Raw genomic sequence first — 19,899 nt, 5'->3', positions numbered from 1 at the left:
TACATTGTTGTTTTTTTTCCAAGATATAAGTCATCCAAGATATTTGATGGCTGGCCAGTGGCTGGAACCCAAGGAAAGGTGCCATATTGTGGGTTAAGCATTATTTCAGTTAATTCTCTGGTCCACCTTCAATATAAATGACTCAGACTCAGGTATATTCTGACCCTTACAGTGGAAAGAGGATATTGAAACATCCAGATTATTTCAACAGTTAATGCCAAACCACAGATATAGGCTTTGCTTAATGCAAAGCCAATGTATGTCTCATTCCAGTTGCTTATCTATCTCTATTAATCAAAACGAGTAAAGCCACAGGTCTATCACCCATTTCTGTCCTGGGAGAATTTCTGATAGCAAATAATCAAGCACATCTAGCTTCCATCTTTTCTGGTCACCAGTGGCTGCTAAGCACCATCTCGTTCTTTAAATGATGGTTCTCTTTATTATTGTCCCTTTTCTGCCAAAGTGACTTTCTGTAGAATGAAATAACATTTCTGGTTATTTCTTGCTTTCTTAAACTTTAAACACACACACACACACACACACACACATACGCACACCATACTACAATGATGATAGAAGGCAGTATTCAGAAATATTTAACTGTGTACCTCACAAAGTATCTGGACAAATTGTGTAAATGAAGAAATATATAATAAAAAATTGGGGGAAAAAGAGAAAAGTTCATAGCACTAAGTGCCCTGGAAAAGAGACTGGAGAAATCTTACATTAACAACTTAACAGAGCACATAAGAGCTCTAGAACACAACGGAGCAAACTCACCCTAGAGAAGTAGAAGCCAAGAAGCAGTCAAATTTAGGGCCTAAATTAACCAAATAGGATCAAAGAAAACAATACAAAGAATCACCAAAACCAAAAGCTGGTTCTTTGAGAAAATCAACAAGATAGATAAACCCATAGCCAAACTAACTAAAGGGCAGAGAGGCAGTATCCAAATTAATGAAATCAGAAATGAAAAGGGAGACATAACAACAGAAAAATAGAAAATTCAAAAAATCATCACATCCTACTATAAAAGCCTATACTCAACAAAACTGGAAAAGCTAGATGAAAGGAGTGGTTTTCAGGACAAATGCCACATGCCAGATTTAAATCAAGAGAAGGTACACTATCTAAACAGGCCCACATCGCACAAGAAAATAGAAGTCATTAAAAACCTCCCAACCAAAAAAAGCCTGTGACCAGATGGATTTAGTGCAGAATTCTACCAGACTTTCAAAGAAGACCTGATACCAATTTTCTTCAAACTATTCCATAAAATAGAAACAAAAGGAATACTACCTAACTCATTCTATAAAGCCACAGTTACTCTGATATGTAAACCACACAAGGACCCATTCAAAAAAGAGAACTTCGGACCAATCTCGCTTATGAATATTGATGCAAAAAAATACTCAATAAAATTCTTACAAACCAAATCCAAGAACACATCAAAACCATCATTCACCACAATCAATTAGGCTTCATCTCAGGCATGCAAGGTTGACTTATTATAGGAAAATCTATTAATGTAACCCAGTATATAAACAAAGTCAAAGAAAAAAATCACATTATCATCCCCTTAGATGCAAAAAATTATTTGACAAAATACAACACCCCTTCATGATAGATAAAAGTATTGGAGAGATCAGTAATTCAAAGCCCATACATGAACATAATAAAATCAATTTACTGCAAAACAACAGCCAATATCAAATTAAATGGAGACATACTTGAAGCAATCTCACTGAAATCGGGGAAAAGACAAGGATGCACACTCTCCCACCATGTATTGAATATACTACTCGAAGTGTTAGTTAGAACAATAAGACAACAAAAAGAAATCAACAGGATACAAATTGGTAAAGAAGAAATAAAGGTATCACTATCTACAGATGATATGATAGTATATATAAGCGTCCCCCAAAATTCTACCAGAGAACTTCTCCAGCTGATAAATAAGTGGACAGATATAAAATTAACCCAAATAAATGAGTAGCCTTCCTTTCCACCAAAGATGATTAGACTGATAAAGAAATTTGGAAAATAATTCCCCTCACAGTAGTCACAAACAGTATAAAATATCTTGTGGTAACTCTAACCAAACAAATGAAAGACATGTATGACAATAACTTCAAGTCTCTCAAGAAAGAAATTGAAGAAGATCTCAGAAGATGGAGAAATCTCCCATGCTCATGGATTGCCAGAATTAATATAGTAAACATGGTCATCCTACCAAAGGCAATCTGTAGATTCAAAGCAATCCCCATCAAAACCCCAACACAATTCTTCAACTACATAGAAAGACCAACTCTCAAATTCATTTGGAAAGGAAAAAAAAACCAGAATAGCAAAAACAATTCTTAACAATAAAAGAACAGCTGGGGGAATCACCATCCCTGACTTCAAGCTTTACTACAGAGCAAAAGTAGTAAAAACTGGATGGTATTTTTACAAAGACAGGCATGTTGATCCATGGAATAGAATTGAAGACCCAGAAATAAAACCACACCTTTATAGTCACTTGGTCTTTGACAAAGATACCAAAAATATACAATGGAAAAATGGTACTGGTCTAACTGGCTGTCTATTATGTAGAAGAATGAAAATAGACCCATATTTTTCACCTTGTACAAAACTCAAGTCCAAGTGGATCAAGAACCTCAACATAAAACCAGATACACTGAATCTAACAGAGGAGAAAGAGGGAAAGAGCCTTGAACTCATTGGCACAGGGGTATATTTCCTAAACAGAATTCCAATGGCTTATGCTCTAAGATAAACAACTGATAAATGGGACCTCATGAAACTGGAAAGCTTCTGTAAGGAAAAGAACATAGTCAATAGGACAAATCAACAACATACAGATTGGGAAAAATCTTCATTAACCCCACAACCAATAGAGGGCTAATATCCAGAATATATAAAGAACACAAGAATTTAACCTCCTGCAGGTGGGGGAGCCATATTGGGGCCAGACCACTCAGAGACAAGTCTGTGCAGGTAAGAGTGTAGACTAGATAAGTGACACAGCTTCTGGGACAGGCAGAAGTTCCACAGCTTCTGGGGCAAACCCCATTTCAGGCTCCAGACATCCAGGCAAATTCCCCACCAGAGGAGAGGTGTCCACCCAGGAGGGCTCTGCCAGAGAAGGTGGGGGAGCCATCATGGGACCTGGAACCCTCAGAGACTAGTCTGCTCATGTGAGAGTGCGGGCTATAGAAGCTACACACCTCCTGGGACAGGCAGAAGCGACACAGCTTCTGGGACAGGCCCTGTTTCGGGCCTTCAACTTCAGCCAAGAGGCAGGTCCAAATGCCAGATATCTGTGCACCTTCCCTGAAAGAGGAGAGCTTGCCTGCAGAGAGTACTCTGACCACTGAGACTCAGGAGAGAGCTAGACTCCCAGGTCTGCTGACAGAGGCTAACAAAATCACAGGAGGAACAAGCTCCAACCAGAGACAAGTATAAAAACTAACTTCAGAGATTACCAGATGGTAAAAGACAAGGTAAGAATCTTACTAACAGAATCCAAAACCACTCACCATCATCAGAACACAGCACTCCCAACTTAGGCAGTCCTGGATACCCCAAAACACCCAAAAAGCAAGACTCGGATTTAAAATCATATCTCATGATGTCTCTACGAGAACATCAAGAAGGACTATAATAAATCACTTAAAGAAATAGAGGAGAAAACTGCTAAAGAGGTAGAAGTCCTTAAAGAAATACAGAAAAATATAACCAAACAGGTGGTGTAATAGAACAAAACCATCCAAGACCTTAAAAGAGAAGTAGAAACAATAAAGAAAATCCAAAGTGAAACAATGTGGGACATAGAAACCCTAGGAAAGAAATCTGGAATCATAGATGTGGGCATCAGCAACAGAATACAAGAGATGGAAGAGAGAATCTCAGGTGCAGAAGATTCCATAAGGAGCATAGGCACAACAATCAAAGAAAATGCAAAATCCAAAAAGATCCTAACTCAAAACATCCAGGAAATCCAGAATACAATGAGAAGACCAAACCTACAGATAATAGGAGTAGATGAGAATGAATATTTTCATCTTAAAGGGCCAGAAAATATCATCAACAAAATTATAAAAGAAAACTTCCCAAACCTAAAGAAAGAGATGCCCATGAACATACAAGCCTACAGAACTCCAAGTAGACTGGACCAGAAAAGAAATTCCTCCGGACACATAAAAATCAGAACAACAAATACACTAAATAAAGATAAAATATTAAAATCATCAAGGGAAAAAGGTCAAGTAACATATAAAGGCAGGTCTATTAAAATTCTCACCAGACTTCCCACCAGAGACTATGAAAGCCAGTAGATCCTGGACAGCTGTTATTCAGACCTACAGAGAACACAAATTCCTGCCCAGGCTACTATACCCAGCAAAACCCTCAATTACCATAGATGGAGAAGCCAAAGTATTCCATGACAACACCAAATTCACACAATATCTTTTCATGAATCCAGCCCTTTAAAGGATAATAAATGGAAAACACCAACACGAGGATGGAAACTACACCCTAGAAAAAGCAAGGAAGTAATCCTACAACAAACCTAAAAGAAGACAGCCACAAGAACAGAATCCAAACTTTAACAACAAATATAACAGGAAGCAACAATTACTTTTCTTTGATTTCTCTTAACCTCAATGGACTCAATTCCCTATTTAAAAAGACATAGACTAATAGACTGGCTACACAAACAAGACCCAACATTGTGTTGCTTACAGGAAACCCACCTCAGGGAAAAAGACAGACACTACCTCAGAGTGAAAGGCTGGAAAACAACTTTCCAAGCAAAGGGTCTGAAGAAACTAGCTGGAGTAGCCATTCTAATATCGAATAAAATCGACTTCCAACCCAAAGTCATCAAAAAAGACACGGAGGGGCACTTCATACTCATCAAAGGTAAAATCTACCAAGATGAACTCTCAATTCTGAATATCTATGCTTCAAATACAAGGGCAGCCACATTCATTAAAGAAACTTTAGTAAAGCTCAAAGCACAGATTGCACCTCACACAATAATAGTGGGAGACTTCAACACCCCACTCTCACCAATGGAAAGATCTGGGAAACAGAAACTAAAATGAGACACATGGACACTAACAAAGTTATAAAACAAATGGATTTAATTGATATCTACAGAACATTTTATTCTAAAACAAAAGGATATACCTTCTTCTCAGTACCATATGGTACCTCCTCCAAAATTGACCAAATAATTGGTCAAAAAACAGGCCTCAACCGATACAAAAATATTGAAATTATCCCATGCATCCTATTAGATCACCATGAACTAAGGCTGATCTTCAATAGCAACATAAATAATAGAAAGCCAACATTCACGTGGAAACTGAACAACACTCTACTCAATAATTTCTTGGTCAAGTATGAAATAAAGAAAGAAATTAAAGACATTTTAGAGTTCAATGAAAATGAAGCCACAACTTCCCCAAACTTATGGGACACAATGAAGGCAGTCCTAAGAGGACAACTCATAGCCCTGAGTACCTCCAAAAGGAAGCATAAGAGAGCATGACAGCACACCTAGAAGCTCTACAACTAAAGGAATCAAATTCACCCAAGAGGAGTAGATGGCAGGAAATAATCAAACTCATGGCTGAAATCAACCAAGTGGGAAAAAAGAACTATTCAAAGAATTAACCAAACCAGGAGCTGGTTCTTTGAGAAGTTCGATAAATCCTTAGTCAGACTAACTTGAGGGCACAGGGATAGTGCCCTTTTGTTAATCCTGATTAACAAAAACAGAAAAAGAAGACATAATAACAGAACCTGAGGAAATCCAAATCATCTTCAGATCCTACTACAAAAGGCTATACTCAACAATACTAGAAAACCTGAATGAAATGGACATCTTCCTAAACAGATACCAGGTACCAAAGTTAAATCAGGATCAGATTAATGATCTAAACAGTTCCAATTCCCCTAAAGAAATAGAAGCAGTCATCAATAGTCTCCCAACCAAAAAATGCCCGGGACCAGATGGGTTTAATGCAGAGTTCTATCAGATCTTCAAAGAAGATCTAATCACAATTCTCCTCAAACTATTCCACAAAATAGAAACAGAGTGTACTTTACCAAATTCATTCTATGAAACCACAATTACTATGATACCTAAACCACACAAATATCCAACAAAGAAATAGTACTTCAGACCAATTTGCCTTATGAATATCGATGCAAAAATACTCAATAAAATTTACGCAAATCAAATCCAAGAAGACATCAAAACAATCATCCATAATGACTAAGAAGGATTCATCCCAGGGATGCAGGGATGGTTTAAAATATGGAAATCAATCGATGTAATCCAGTATATAAACAAACTCAAAGACAAAAACCACATGATCATCTCCTTAGACTCTGAGAAAGCATTTGACAAAATGCAACACCTCTTCATGATAAGTCTGTGAAAGATCAGAAATTCAAGGCCCATACCCGAACATAATAAAAGCAATCTACACCAAACCAGTATCCAACATCAAACTAAATGGAAAGAAACTCAAAGCAATCCCCCTAAAATCAGGGACTAGACAAGGCTGCCCACTTTCTCTCTACCTATGCATTATAGTACTTGAAGTTCTAGTTAGAGCAATTCAACAACAAAAGGAGATCAAGGGGATACAAGTTGGAAAGGAAGAAATCAAAATATCACTATTTGCAGATGATGTGATAGTATATATAAGTGACCCTAAAATTCCATCAGAAAACTCCTAAACCTGATAAACAGCTACAGTGCTGTAGCTGGATATAAAATTAACTCAAATAAATCAATGTCCTTTCTCTACACATAGGATAAACGGGCTGAGAAAGAAAGTAGGGAAAGAACAACCTACACAATAGTCACAAATAATATAGAATACCTTGGTGTGACTCTAAGGAAGTGAAAGATCGGTATGATAAGAACTTCAATTCTAGGAAGTAAGAAATTGAAGAAGATCTCAGAAGATAGAAAGATCTCCCATGCTCATAGAATGGCAGGATTAATATAGTAAAAATGGCTATCGTGCCGAAAGCAATCTACAGATTCAATGGCATCCCCATCAAAACTCCAGCTCAGTTCTTCACTGAGAAAGGGCAATTTGCAAATTCATCTGGAAAAATAAAAAACCAAGGATAGCAAAAACTATTCTCAACATTAAGAAAACCTCTTGTGGAATCATCATGCCTAACATTAAGCTGTACTACAGAGCAATTGTGATAAAAACTGCATGGTACTGGTACTGGGGCAGACAGGTAGATCAGTGGAATAAAATTGAAGACCCAGAAATGAATCCACAAACCTAGGGTCACTTAATCTTTGACAGGGAAGCTAAAAGCATCCAGTGGAAAAAAGACAGAATTTTCAACAAATGGTGTTGGCACAACTAGCGGTTATCATGTAAAAGAATGTGAATAAATCCATTCTTCATACCTTGTACAAAGCTCAAGTCTAAATGGATCAAGGAATTCCACATAAAACCAGAGACACTGAAACTTATGGAGGAGAAAGTGGGGAGAAGCCTCGAAGATATGGTCACAGGGGGAAAATTCCTGACTAGAACAGCAATGGCTTGTGCTGTAAGTTTGAGAATCGACAAATGGTACAACATAAAATTGAAAAGCTTCCGTAAGGCTAAAGACACTGTCAATAAGACAAAACGGGAACCAACAGATTGGGAAAGAATGTTTACCAATCCTAAATCTGATAGGGGACTAATATCCAATATATACAAAGTGCTCAAGAAGCAGGACTCCAGAAATTAACATTATTATTATGTTATTAATTAACATTATTATTATGTTATTTATTAACATAAATAAACCCAATTAAAAATGGGATTCAGCGCTAAAAAAAGAATTCTCAACTGAGGAATATGGAAGGTCTGAGAAGCACCTGAAAAAGTGTTCAACATCCTTAATTATTAGAGAAATGCAAATCAAAACAACCTTGAGATTCCATCTCACACCAATCAGAATGGCTAAGATCAAAAATTCAGATGCCAGCAGATGCTGGCAACGATGTGGAGAAAGAGCAGCACTCCTCCATTGTTGGTGGGATTGCAAGTTTGTACAACTATGGAAGACAGTCTCGAGGTTCCTCAGAAAATTGGACATAATACTACTGGAAGATCCAACAATACCTCTTCTGGGCATATACACAGAAGAAGTTCCAACTGGTAATAAGAACACATGCTCCACTATGTTCATAGCAGCCTTATTTATAATAGCTTCAAGCTGGAAAGAACCCAGCTGTCCCTAAACAAAAGAATGGATACAGAAAACGTGGTATTTACACAACGGAGTAATACTCAGCTATTAAGAACAATGAATTTTTGAAATTCTTGGATAAATGGATGTATCTGGAGGATATCATCCTTTTTTTAATTTCAGTTCAGACTTTCTTTTTATTTTATTTTATTTTTAATATTTTATTAGGTATTTTCCTCATTTACATTTCAAATGCTATCCCAAAAGTCCCCCATACCCTCTCTCCTACTCCTCTAACCACCCACTCCCACTTTTTAGCCATGGTGTTCCCCTGTACTGGGGCATATAAAGGTTGCATGACCAATGGGCCTCTCTTTCCTGGGATGGCCGACTAGGCCATCATATGATATATACGCAGCTAGAGACAAGAGCTCCAGGGTACTGGTTAGTTCATATTGTTGTTCCACCTATAGGGTTGCAGATCCCTTTAACTCCTTGGGTACTTTCTCTAGCTCCTCCATTGGGGGTCCTGTGATCCATCCAATTGCTGACTGTGAGCATACACTTCTGTGTTTGCTAGACCCCAGCATAGTCTCACAAGACACAGCTATATTAAGGTCCTTTCAGCAAACTCTTGCTAGTGTATGCAATGGTGTCAGCGTTTTGAGGCTGATTATGGGATGGATCCCTGGATATGGCAGTCTCTAGATGTTCCATCCCTTTATCTCAGCTCCAAACTTTGTCTCTGTAACTCCATCCATGGGTGTTTTGTTCCCAATTCTAAGAAGGGGCAAAGTGTCACCACTTTGGTCTTCGTTCTTCTTGAGTTTCCTGTGTTTCACAAATTTTATCTTATATCTTGGGTATTGTAAGTTTCTGGGTTAATATCCATTTATCAGTGAGTACAAATTGTGTGAGTGCCTTTGTTTTTGGGTTACCTCACTCAGGATGATGCCCTCCAGGTCCAACCATTAGCCTAGGAATTTCATTAATTCATTTTTTTAATTGCTGAGTAGTACTCAGTTGTGTAAATGTACCACATTTTCTGTATCCATTACTCTGTTGAGGGACATCTAGGTCCTTTCCAGCTTCTGGCTATTATAAATAAAGCTGCTATGAACATAGTGGAGCAAGTGTCTTTCTTACCAGTTGGAACATCTTCTGGATATATGCCCAGGAGAGGTATTGCGGGATCCACCAGTAGTGCTATGGCCAATTTTCTGAGGAACCAGTGGCCTGATTTCCAGAGTGGTTGTACAAGCTTGCAATCCCACCAACAATGGAGGAGTGTTCCTCTTTCTCCACATCCTCGCCAGCATCTGCTGTCACCTGAATTTTTGATCTTAGCCATTCTGACTGGTGTGAGTTGGAATATCAGGGTAGTTTTGAAGTGCATTTCCCTGATGATTGAGGATGCTGAACATATTTTCTGGTGCTTCTCAGTCATTCGGTATTCCTCAGGTGAGTATTCTTTGTTTAGCACTGAGTCCCATTTTTTAATGGGGTTATTTGATTTTCTGGAGTCCACCTTCTTGAGTTCTTTATATATATTGAATATTAGTCCCTATCTGATTTAGGATAAATAAAGATCCTTTACCAATCTGTTGGTGGCCTTATTTTGTTATTGATGGTGTCTTTTGCCTTACAGAAGCTTTGCAGTTTTATGAGGTCCCATTTGTCAATTGTCGATCTTATAGCACAAGCTATTGCTATTCTATTCAGGAATTTTCCCCCTGTACCCATATCATCGAGGTTTTCCCCACTTTTTCCTCTATAAGTTTCAGTGTCTTTGGTTTTATATGGAGTTCCTTGATCCATTTAGATTTGACCTCAGTACAAGGAGATAGGAATGGATCAATTCGCAGTCTTCTACATGATAACTGCCAGTATGCCAGCACCATTTGTTTAAAATACTGTCTTTTAACCTCTGGATGGTATTAGCTCCCTTTTCAAAGATCAAGTGACCATAGGTGTGTGGGTTCATTTCTGGGTCTTCAAATCTATTCCATTGGTGTACTTGTCTGTCACTATACCAGTACCATGCAGTTTTTTATCACAATTGCTCTGTAGTACAGCTTTATGTCAGGCATGGTGATTCCACCAGAGGTTCCTTTATCCTTGAGAAGAGTCTTTGCTAGCCTAGGTTTTTTGTTATTCCAGATGAATTTGAAGATTGCTCTTTCTAATTCATTGAATAAATGAGTTGGAATTTTTATTGGGATTGCATTGAATCTGTAGATTGCCATTTTTACTATATTGATCCTGCAAATACATGAGCATGGGAGCTCTTTCCATCTTCTGAGATCTTTAATTTCTTTCTTCAGAGACATGAAGTTCTTATCATACTTATGTTTCACTTCCTTAATTAGAGTCACACCAAGGTATTTTATATTATTTTTGACTATTGAGAATGGTGTTGTTTCCCTAATTTCTTTCTCAGCTTCTTTATTCTTTGTGTAGTGAAAGGCCATTGACTTGTTTGAGTTAATTTTATATCCAGCTACTTCACCAAAGCTGTTTATCAGGTGTAGGAGTTCTCTGGTGGAATTTTTAGGGTCACTTATATATACTATCATATCATCTGCAAAAAGTGATATTTTGACTTCTTTCTTTTCAATTTGTATCCCCTTGATCTCCTTTTGTTGTCTAATTGCTCTGGCTAGGACTTCAAGTACAATGTTGAATAGGTAGGGAGAAAGTGGGCAGCCTTGTCTAGTCCCTATTTTAGTGGGATTGCTTCCAGCTTCTCACTATTTACTTTGATGTTGGCTACTGGTTTGCTGTAGATTGCTTTTATCATGTTTAGGTATGGTCCTTGAAATCCTGATCTTTCCAAGTCTTTGATCATGAATGGGTGTTGGATTTTGTCAAATGTTTCTCTGCGTCTAAGGAGATGATCGTGTGGTTTTTAGTCTTTGAGTTTGTTTATATAATGGATAACGTTGATGGATTTCCGTATATTAAATCATCCCTGCATTCCTGGAATAAAACCTACTTGGCCAGTATGGATGATTGTTTTAATATGTTCTTGGATTCGGTTAGCAAGAATTTTACTGAGTATTTTTGCATCGATATTCATAAGGGAAATTGGTCTGAAGTTCTCTATTTTTGTTGGATCTTACTGTGCTTTAAGTATCACAGTAATTGTTGCTTCATAGAATGAGTTGGGTAGAGTACCTTCTACTTCTATTTTGTGGAATAGTTTGTGCAGAACTGGAATTAGATCTTCTTTAATGGTCTGATAGAGCTCTGCACTAAACCCATATGATCCTGGACTCGTTTTGGTTGGGAGACAATGAATGACTGCTTCTATTTCTTTAGTGGGTATGGGACTCTTTAGATCATTAACTTGATCCTGATTTCTTTTTCGTACCTGGTATCTGTCTAGAAATTTGTCCATTGCATCCAGGTTTTCCTTTTTTTTTTTTTTTTTTTTTTTTTTTTTTTTTTTTTTGAGTATAGCCTTTTGGATTTCTTCAGGATCTCTTGTTATGTCTCCCTTTCCATTTCTGATTTTGTTAATAAGGATGCTGTTCCTGTGCCCTCTAGTGAGTCTGGCTAAGGGTTTATCTATATTGTTGTTTTTCTCAAAGAACAAGCTCCTCATTTGGTTGATTCTTTGAATAGTTCTTCTTGTTTCCACTTGGTTGATTTTGCCCCTGAGTTTGATTATTTCCTGCTGTCTAATCCTCTTGGGTGAATTTGCTTCCTTTTTTCTAAAGCTTTTAGGTGTGCTGTCAAGCTGCTAGTGTGTTCTCTCTCTAGTTTCTTTGTGGAGGCACTCTAGAGCTATGAGTTTCCATCTTTGAAATGCTTTCATTGTGTCCCATAAGTTTGGGTATGTTGTGGCTTCATTTTCATTAACTCTATAAAGTCTTTAATTACTTTCTTTATTCCTTCCTTGACCAAGGTATCATTGAGAATAGTATTGTTCAGTGTCCACGTGAATATTGGCTTTCCATTATTTATGTTGTTATTGAAGATCAGCCTTAGTCCATGCTGGTCTGATAGGATGCATGGGACAATTTCAATATTTTTGTATCTGTTGATGCCTGGTTTGTGACAAATTACATTGTCAATTTTGGAGAAGGTACCATGAGGTGTTGAGAAGAAGGTATATCCTTTTGTTTTAGAATAAAATGTTATGTAGATATCTATTAAGTCCATTTGTTTCATAACTTCTATTAGTTTCACTGTGTCCCTGTTTAGTTTCTATTTCCATGATCTGTCCATTAATGAAAGTGGGGTTTTAAAGTCTCCCACTATTATTGTGTGAGATGCAATGTGTGCTTTGAGCTTTACTAAAGTTTCTTTACAGCCAGGGCTACACAGAAAAACCCTGTCTCGAAAAACAAAACAAAACAAAACAAAACAAAACAAAACAAAACAAAACAAAACAAAACAAAACAAAAACAAATAAAGTTTCTTTAATGAATGTGGCTGCCCTTTCATTTGGAGCATAGATATTCAGAATTGAGATTTCTTCCTGGAGTATTTTAACATTAATGTGTATGAAGTGTCCCTCCATGTCTTTTTTGATAACTTTGGGCTGGAAGTCGATTTTATTTGATATTAGAATGGCTACTCCAGCTTGTTTCTTCAGACCATTTGCTTGGAAAATTGTTTTCCAGCTTTTCCCTCTGAGGTTGTGTTTGTCTTTTTCCCTGAGATGGATTTCCTGTAAGCAGCAACATGTTGGGTCCTGTTTGTGTAGCCAGTCTGTTAGTCTATGTCTTTTTATTGGGGAACTGAGTCCATTGATATTAAGAGATATTAAGGAAAATTAATTGTTGCTTCCTATTATTTTTGTTGCTAAAGTTGGCATCCTGTTCTTGTGGCTGTCTCCTTTTAGTTTTGTTGAGGGATTACTTTTTTGCTTTTTCTAGTACGTGGTTCCATCCCTGTATTGTTTTTTTTTTTCTGTTATTTTCCTTTGAAGGGCTGGATTCGTGGAAAGATAATGTGTGAATTTGGTTTTGTTTTGAAATACTTTGGTTTCTCCATCTATTGTAATTGAGAGTTTGGCTGGGTATAGTATCTTGGGCTGACATTTGTGTTCTCTTAGGGTCTGTATAACATCTGTCCAGGATCTTCTGGTTTTCATAGTCTCTGGTGAAAACTTTTGTGTATTTCTGATAGGCCTGCCTTTATATGTTAGTTGACATTTTTCACTTACTGCTTTTAATATTCTATCTTTCTTTAGTGCATTTGTTGTTCTGATTATTATGTGTCAAGAGGAATTTCTTTTCTGGTCCAGTCTACTTGGAGTTCTGTAGGCTCCTTGTATGTTCATGGGCATCTCTTTCTTTTGGTTTGGGAAGTTTTCTTCTATAATTTTGTTGAAGATATTTGCTGGCCCTTTAAGTTGAAAATCTTCATTCTGATCTATTCCCATTATCCGTAGGTTTGGCCTTCTTATTGTGTCCTGGATTTCCTGGAAGTTTTGAGTTAGGATCTTTTTGCATTTTGTATTTTCTTGGATTGTTGTGCTGATGTTCTCTTTGGAATCTTCTGCACCTGAGATTCTCTCTTCCATCTCTTGTATTCTGTTGCTGATGCTCTCATCTATGGTTCCAGTTTTCTTTCCTAGGGTTTCTATCTCCAGCATTGTCTCACTTTGGGTTTTCTTTACTGTGTCTACTTCCCTTTTTAGGTTTGGATGGTTTTATTCAATTCCATCACCTGTTTCGTTGTGTTTTCCTGCAATTCTTTAAGGGATTTTTGTGCTTCCTCTTTAAGGTATTCTACCTGTTTAGCAGTGTTCTCCTGTATTTCTTTAAGTGAGTTATTAAATTCCTTCTTGATGTCCTCTACCATCATCATATGATATGCTTTTAAATCTGGTTCTATCTTTTCGGGTGTGTTGGGGTGCTCAGGACTGGGTGGGGTGGGACTGCTGAGTTCTGATGATGGTGAGTTGTCTTGGTTTCTGTTATTAAGATTCTTATTTTTGCCTTTCTCCATCTGGTAATCTCTGGAGTTATTTGTTATAGTTGTCTCTGGTTAGAGCTTGTTCCTCAGATGATTCTGTTAGCCTCCATCAGCAGACCTGGGAGACTACCTCTCTCCTGAGTTTCAGTGGTCAGAGTACTCTCTCCAGGCAAGCTCACCTCTTGCAGGGAAGGTGCCCAGATATCTGGTGTTTGATCCTTCCACCTTGCAGAAGTTGTGTTCTGCTCACCAGAGATCCTAAGATTCCAAGGAGAGTCTTGTGGGACCTTGGGGATGTCTTCAGACTCGGTGCCCAAGGTGCATAGGTGCTGGCGCTGTCCGGAGTAAAAAATAAATTAAAAATAAAATAAACTTTAAAAAAATAGTTTTTTTTTTTAAATTTATGTTCTCAGGCTGCCTCCTCATAGCTCAGAGATGGGAGGTTTCCAAAGGGGAGATTTGGCAGGCAAAATATATAGGGTCACAGGAGCATAGCATAAGAATAAAAAGTCAGGTTAGCTCTAAAGACCTTCTGAAGCAAAGGCATAGTTGCAAGATGGGCATAACAACATGCAGTCATATCAAGGTAGGAATAGCAATTCTTTTCAAACAAAGGTTGGGTTGCAAGATGATTAATAACTTTTGAAACAAAGACATGATTGCTATTCCTGGAACAGGCAGCACAGAGACATTTGTAGTTTAAGTTACAGGTGGAGCATCGTCAAATCCTTGAGAAACAGTGATTTAACATAATCAAGAATCGCCGGGCGTGGTGGCGCATGCCTTTAATCCCAGCACTTGGGAGGCAGAGGCAGGCGGATTTCTGAGTTGGAGGCCAACCTGGTCTACAGAGTGAGTTCCAGGACAGCCAGGGCTACACAGAGAAACCCTGTCTCGAAAAACCAAAAAACAAAACAACAACAACATAATCAAGAATCAACCTCATTTGTCCTTACTATAAGGACTTTTAAACCTAATACAGAGGAGGCAAGCAAGCTGATTCATCAATAACAATGAAGCCAAGAATGTGCTTGACTATTGAAATAGCCCATAGCTGAAATAACCTTTTTGATAACCATTTTTAAATTTTTATTGGTTATTTTGTTTATTTACATTTCAAATGCTATCCTATCCCCCTTACTGGTTTTCTCTCAGAAAATACCCCCCCCTCTGTCCCCACAAGGGTGATCCCTGACCCACCAACCCACTCCCACCCCTCCACCGTTCCACTATACCAGGATATCAAGCCTTCACAAGACCAAGGGCATCCACTCCCTTTGATGCTAGACAAAGCTATCCTCTGCTACATATGAAACTGGAGCCATGGTTCCCTCCAAGTGAATTCTTTGGTTGATGATTTAGTCTCTGGGAGCTCTGGGAGATCTGGTTGGTTGATATTGTTGTTCTTCCTATGGTGTTTCAAACCCCTTCAGCTTCTTTAGGCCTTCCTGTAACTCCTACATTGGGATCCCTGTGTTCAATCCAAAGGTTGACTGCAAGAAACCCCATCTGTATTGGTCAGGCTCTGGCAGAGCCACTCGGTAGAGAGCTAGATCAGGCTCCTGTCAGCAAGCGCTTCTTGACATCTGCAATAGTGTCTGGGTTTGGTGTCTGCAGATGATATGAATTCCCAGGTTAAAATTATTGAGAAGGGTGGGTGGCCCCTTTCATCATGCTGGAGCTGTGCCTAACCTCTGGTTATAGTCTCCACAGGTTCTCTCTCCCCTTTGTTGGGCATTTCAGTTAATTTCATCCCCATCGGGTCTGAGAGCCTCTTACTTTTCTGGTGTCTGGGGCTTTCTGGTGGCTACCCACAGTTCCCAATCCCCCTTTTCTATAAGCCTCTTTTAATTTCTTGACCCTCTGTACATCTCCCTCATCTACTCACACATTTGATCTTGGCTCCTTTTTTTCCTCTCGCCCTCCTCTATTCCTCCCAAGTCCATTCCACCCACTAACTCCTATCAGTTTGTTCCCCCTTCTAAGTAGGACTGAAGCATCCACACTTTGGCTTTATTGTCATTAAATTCTAAAAAGTCTTTAATTTCTTTCCTTATTTCTTCCCTAACCTAGTTATCATAGAATAGAGCTTCCATGTGTCCATTGGCTTTCTGATGTTTTTGTTGTTATTCAACACCAACTTTAGTCCATGGTGATCTGATAGGATTCATGGGATTATTTCAATTTTCTTGTATCTGCTGAGGCTTGTTTTGTGACAAATTATATTCCATTTTTGAGAAGGTAGCATGAGGTGCCAATAAGAAGGTATATTATTTTGTTTTAGGATGAAATGTTGTAAAAATATCTGTTAAATACATTTGGTTCATAACTTCTGTTACTTTCTCTGTGTCTCTGTTTAGTTTCTGTTTCCATGATCTGTCCATTAGTGAGAAATGGGGGTTGAACTTTCTCACTATTATTATGTGAGTTTCAATGTGCACTTTGTGCTTTAGCAAAGTCTTTTTTATGAATGTGGGTACCCTAGCATTTGGAACATAGATGTTCAGAATTGAGAGTTCATCTTGGTAGGTTTTTTTTTTTTCTATTTGTATGAAATGTCCTTCCTCATCTTTTTTGATAACTTTTGGCTAAATGTTGATTTTGTTGAATATTAGAATCGGCCAGGAAGTGGGAGTGGGTGGGTTGGGGAGCAGGATGGGGGAATGGTATAGGGGACTTTGGGGATAACATTTGAAATGTAAATGGAGAAAATATCTAATAAAAAAAGAAAAAAATCACTACTCTAGCATGTTTCTTGGGACCATTTCCTTAAAAAAAGTTTTTTTCCAGTCTTTTACTCTGTGGTAGTGTCTGTCTTTATCACAGAGATGTGTATCCAGTATGCAGCAAAATGCTGAGTCCTATTTATGTATCAATTCTGTTAGTCTATGTCTTTCTATTGAGGAATTGAGTCCATTGATGGAAAGAGATATTAAGCACCAGTGATTGTTGCTTCCTGTTGATTTTGTGTGGCTATCTTCTTTTGGGTTTGTTGAAAGAAGATTACTTCCTTGCTTTTTCAAGGGTGCAGTTTCCCTCCTTGTGCTGGAGTTTTCCATCTATTATCCTTTATAGGGCTGGATTTGTGGAAAGATATTATGAAAATTTGGTTTTGTCATGGAATATTTTGGTATCTCCAACTATGGTAATTGAGAATTTTGATGGATATAGTAGCCTGGGCTGTTATTTGTGTTCTCTTAGTGTCTGTATGACATCTTCTGGCTTTCACAGTTTCTGGCGAGAAGTCCGGTGTAATTCTCATAGGTCTGCCTTTATATATTACTTGACCTTTGTTCCCTTACTGCTTTTAATATTCTTTCTTTGTTTTGTGCATTTGGTGTTTTAGTTATTATGTGACAGGAGGAATTTCTTTTCTGGTCCAATCTATCTGGAGTTCTGTAGGCTTCTTGTATGTTCCTGGACATTCTTTAAGTTAGAGAAGTTTTCTTCTATAACTTTGTTCAACAAGTTTACTGGCCCTTTGAGTTGGGAATCTTCACTTTTCTATGCCTGTTATCCTTATGTTTGGTCTTTTCATTGTATCTTAGATTTCCTGGATGTTTTGTGATATAAGATTTTGTACTTTGCATTTTCTTCTACTGTTGTGTCAATGTTTTCTATGGAATCTTCTGCACCTGAGATTCTCTCTTCTGTCTCTTGTATTCTGTTGGTGATGCTTGCATCTATGACTACAGATCTCTTTCCTAGGTTTTCTATCTCCAGGGTTGTCTCCCTTTGTCTCCGTTTGTGATTCTTTATTGTTTCTATTTCCATTTTTAGATCCTGGATTTTTTTTCAATTCTTTCATGTTTTTGGTTGTACTTTTCTGTATTTCTTTAAGGGACTTTGGTTTCCTCTTTAAGGTTTTCTGCGGGTTTACCTGTGATCTCCTGTATTTCTTTAAGGGAGTTACTTATGTCCTTCTGAATGTTCTCTCTCATCATCATGAGATGTGATTTTTAAATCAGAATCTTGCTTTTCAGGTGTGTTGGGGTATCGAGGGTTTGCTGTGTTGGAAGAACTGGTCTCTGATGCTGCCAGGTAGCCATGGTTTCTATTGTTCAGATTCTTGTGATTGCTTCTCGCCATCTTATTATCTTTGGTGATAGCTGGTTTTGATTGTCCCTCCTGTGATTCTATGAGCCTGTAGTCTTAGGTATGTCAGCACTCCTGTGATCTTTGGTGTGTTAGCTCTCCTGGGAGACCTGCTCTCTCTGGGCAGAACTGGACTGCAGGTTGGGACTAGGGTCCAGTTAGCTATGGCACAGGGTCATCCCAGGCACAGATGGAACCCAGAAGCTTTGATAATAATTTATTTCCAACCCAGTATTTTCCATTTTCATAGATTTTTGTGATGTTCAAATTCACCGAGAAAGACCAAGATTCACCCTTAATTTAAATTTAGATTAAATGAATGTATTCTTATTGCTAGAACAAAGAAAGCAGCCTCATAGCCAAACAGTGTTGAAGGGGTTTAAAAGGTGGATATCACAGGAGTGCATTACAATTATCTCTGGAATCCACAGCTACATAAGAGAATTCTTTTACACCCCTCAGTTGTTTTTCTTCCCATGTATATAGTAATAATAAGAATAAATATGCAAAATAAACAAACAAATAAACAGAAAACAAGTAGTTAGATACCTCATGGAAGGGTCACCATTATCCTATTCTTATCTTTTTTTTTTTCTTTTGGTGTTTTGAGACAGGCCTTCTCTGTATAGCCCTGGCTGTCCTGGAACTCACTCTGTAGATCTGGCTGGCCTCGATCTCAGAAATCTGCCTGCCTCTGCCTCCCAAGTGCTGGGATTAAAGGCATGTGCCACCACTGCCCTGCTATCCTATTCTTATCTTACCTGCAGGACATTAGAATCCCACAGGCATTTCAGGGCAAAGTCAACAGTCCTTAAGAGATGACTTATACCATATTAAATCATTTTAGCCATCACAAGGGATTTCTCGGCGCTCTGGTAGAATGGCTCTAATGACTAAGAGCAGTTTATTTCTGGGTAGGCAAATACACAGTATGATCAGTTTAGATATGTGGCTATCACATCAACACAAGACCCTTACACTTCTTCCTTGAATGTCTTTCTGACCAACTTTCCATCATACTCCTTGAAACTTCTCAACCATCAGGACAAATGATTGGCTGCAGCTCATGAAGCAATATGTAATCACATATCTAACCATTTTTTATTTAGAAATAAAATTCACAGCTATGTTCCCTGCACAAACTTCTCCAGACTGTAAAGATGGGAGTTCACAGTTGTTCAAGAACTGTTGCCACTGTCTAGTTATGAGTGGTACCTGAATAGAATGCAGAACTAGGAATTAAGACACTTGCAACCAACTTTAGTGAACTGAGTAACTATGATTAGAATTTTTACTCCATTGATTTTAATGTCATAAACTTTCATCCATTGTGATCCATAGACTTATCTATACTGGTACATTTGAAAAGTTAAAGGGAAATGTGAGAATCACTACTTATATCTTTCATGTAGGTGGTGATGGCACATTTTGTGTAATCTCTCCAGGGACATACATTGTTTTATTCATTGATATGTCTCCTGGTAGAGGCTTTTCAGTTATGATATCTCTCACTTCACTGATGAAAGAAGAAATGTGGTGATCCTAACAACTAATAAGTAACAATACCAGTTATGCATTCTCAGAGTGGAAAAATGGACACAGGATATTGTAAGCTAACTACAACCAAACACAGGA

This window comes from Mus caroli, unplaced genomic scaffold (assembly GCF_978045245.1).
Source record: "Mus caroli unplaced genomic scaffold, Mus_caroli_1 scaffold_8, whole genome shotgun sequence".
NCBI classification, from domain to species: Eukaryota; Metazoa; Chordata; class Mammalia; order Rodentia; family Muridae; genus Mus; species Mus caroli.
The sequence above is the reverse complement of the archived record's forward strand: the minus strand, read 5'-3'. Positions refer to the sequence as shown.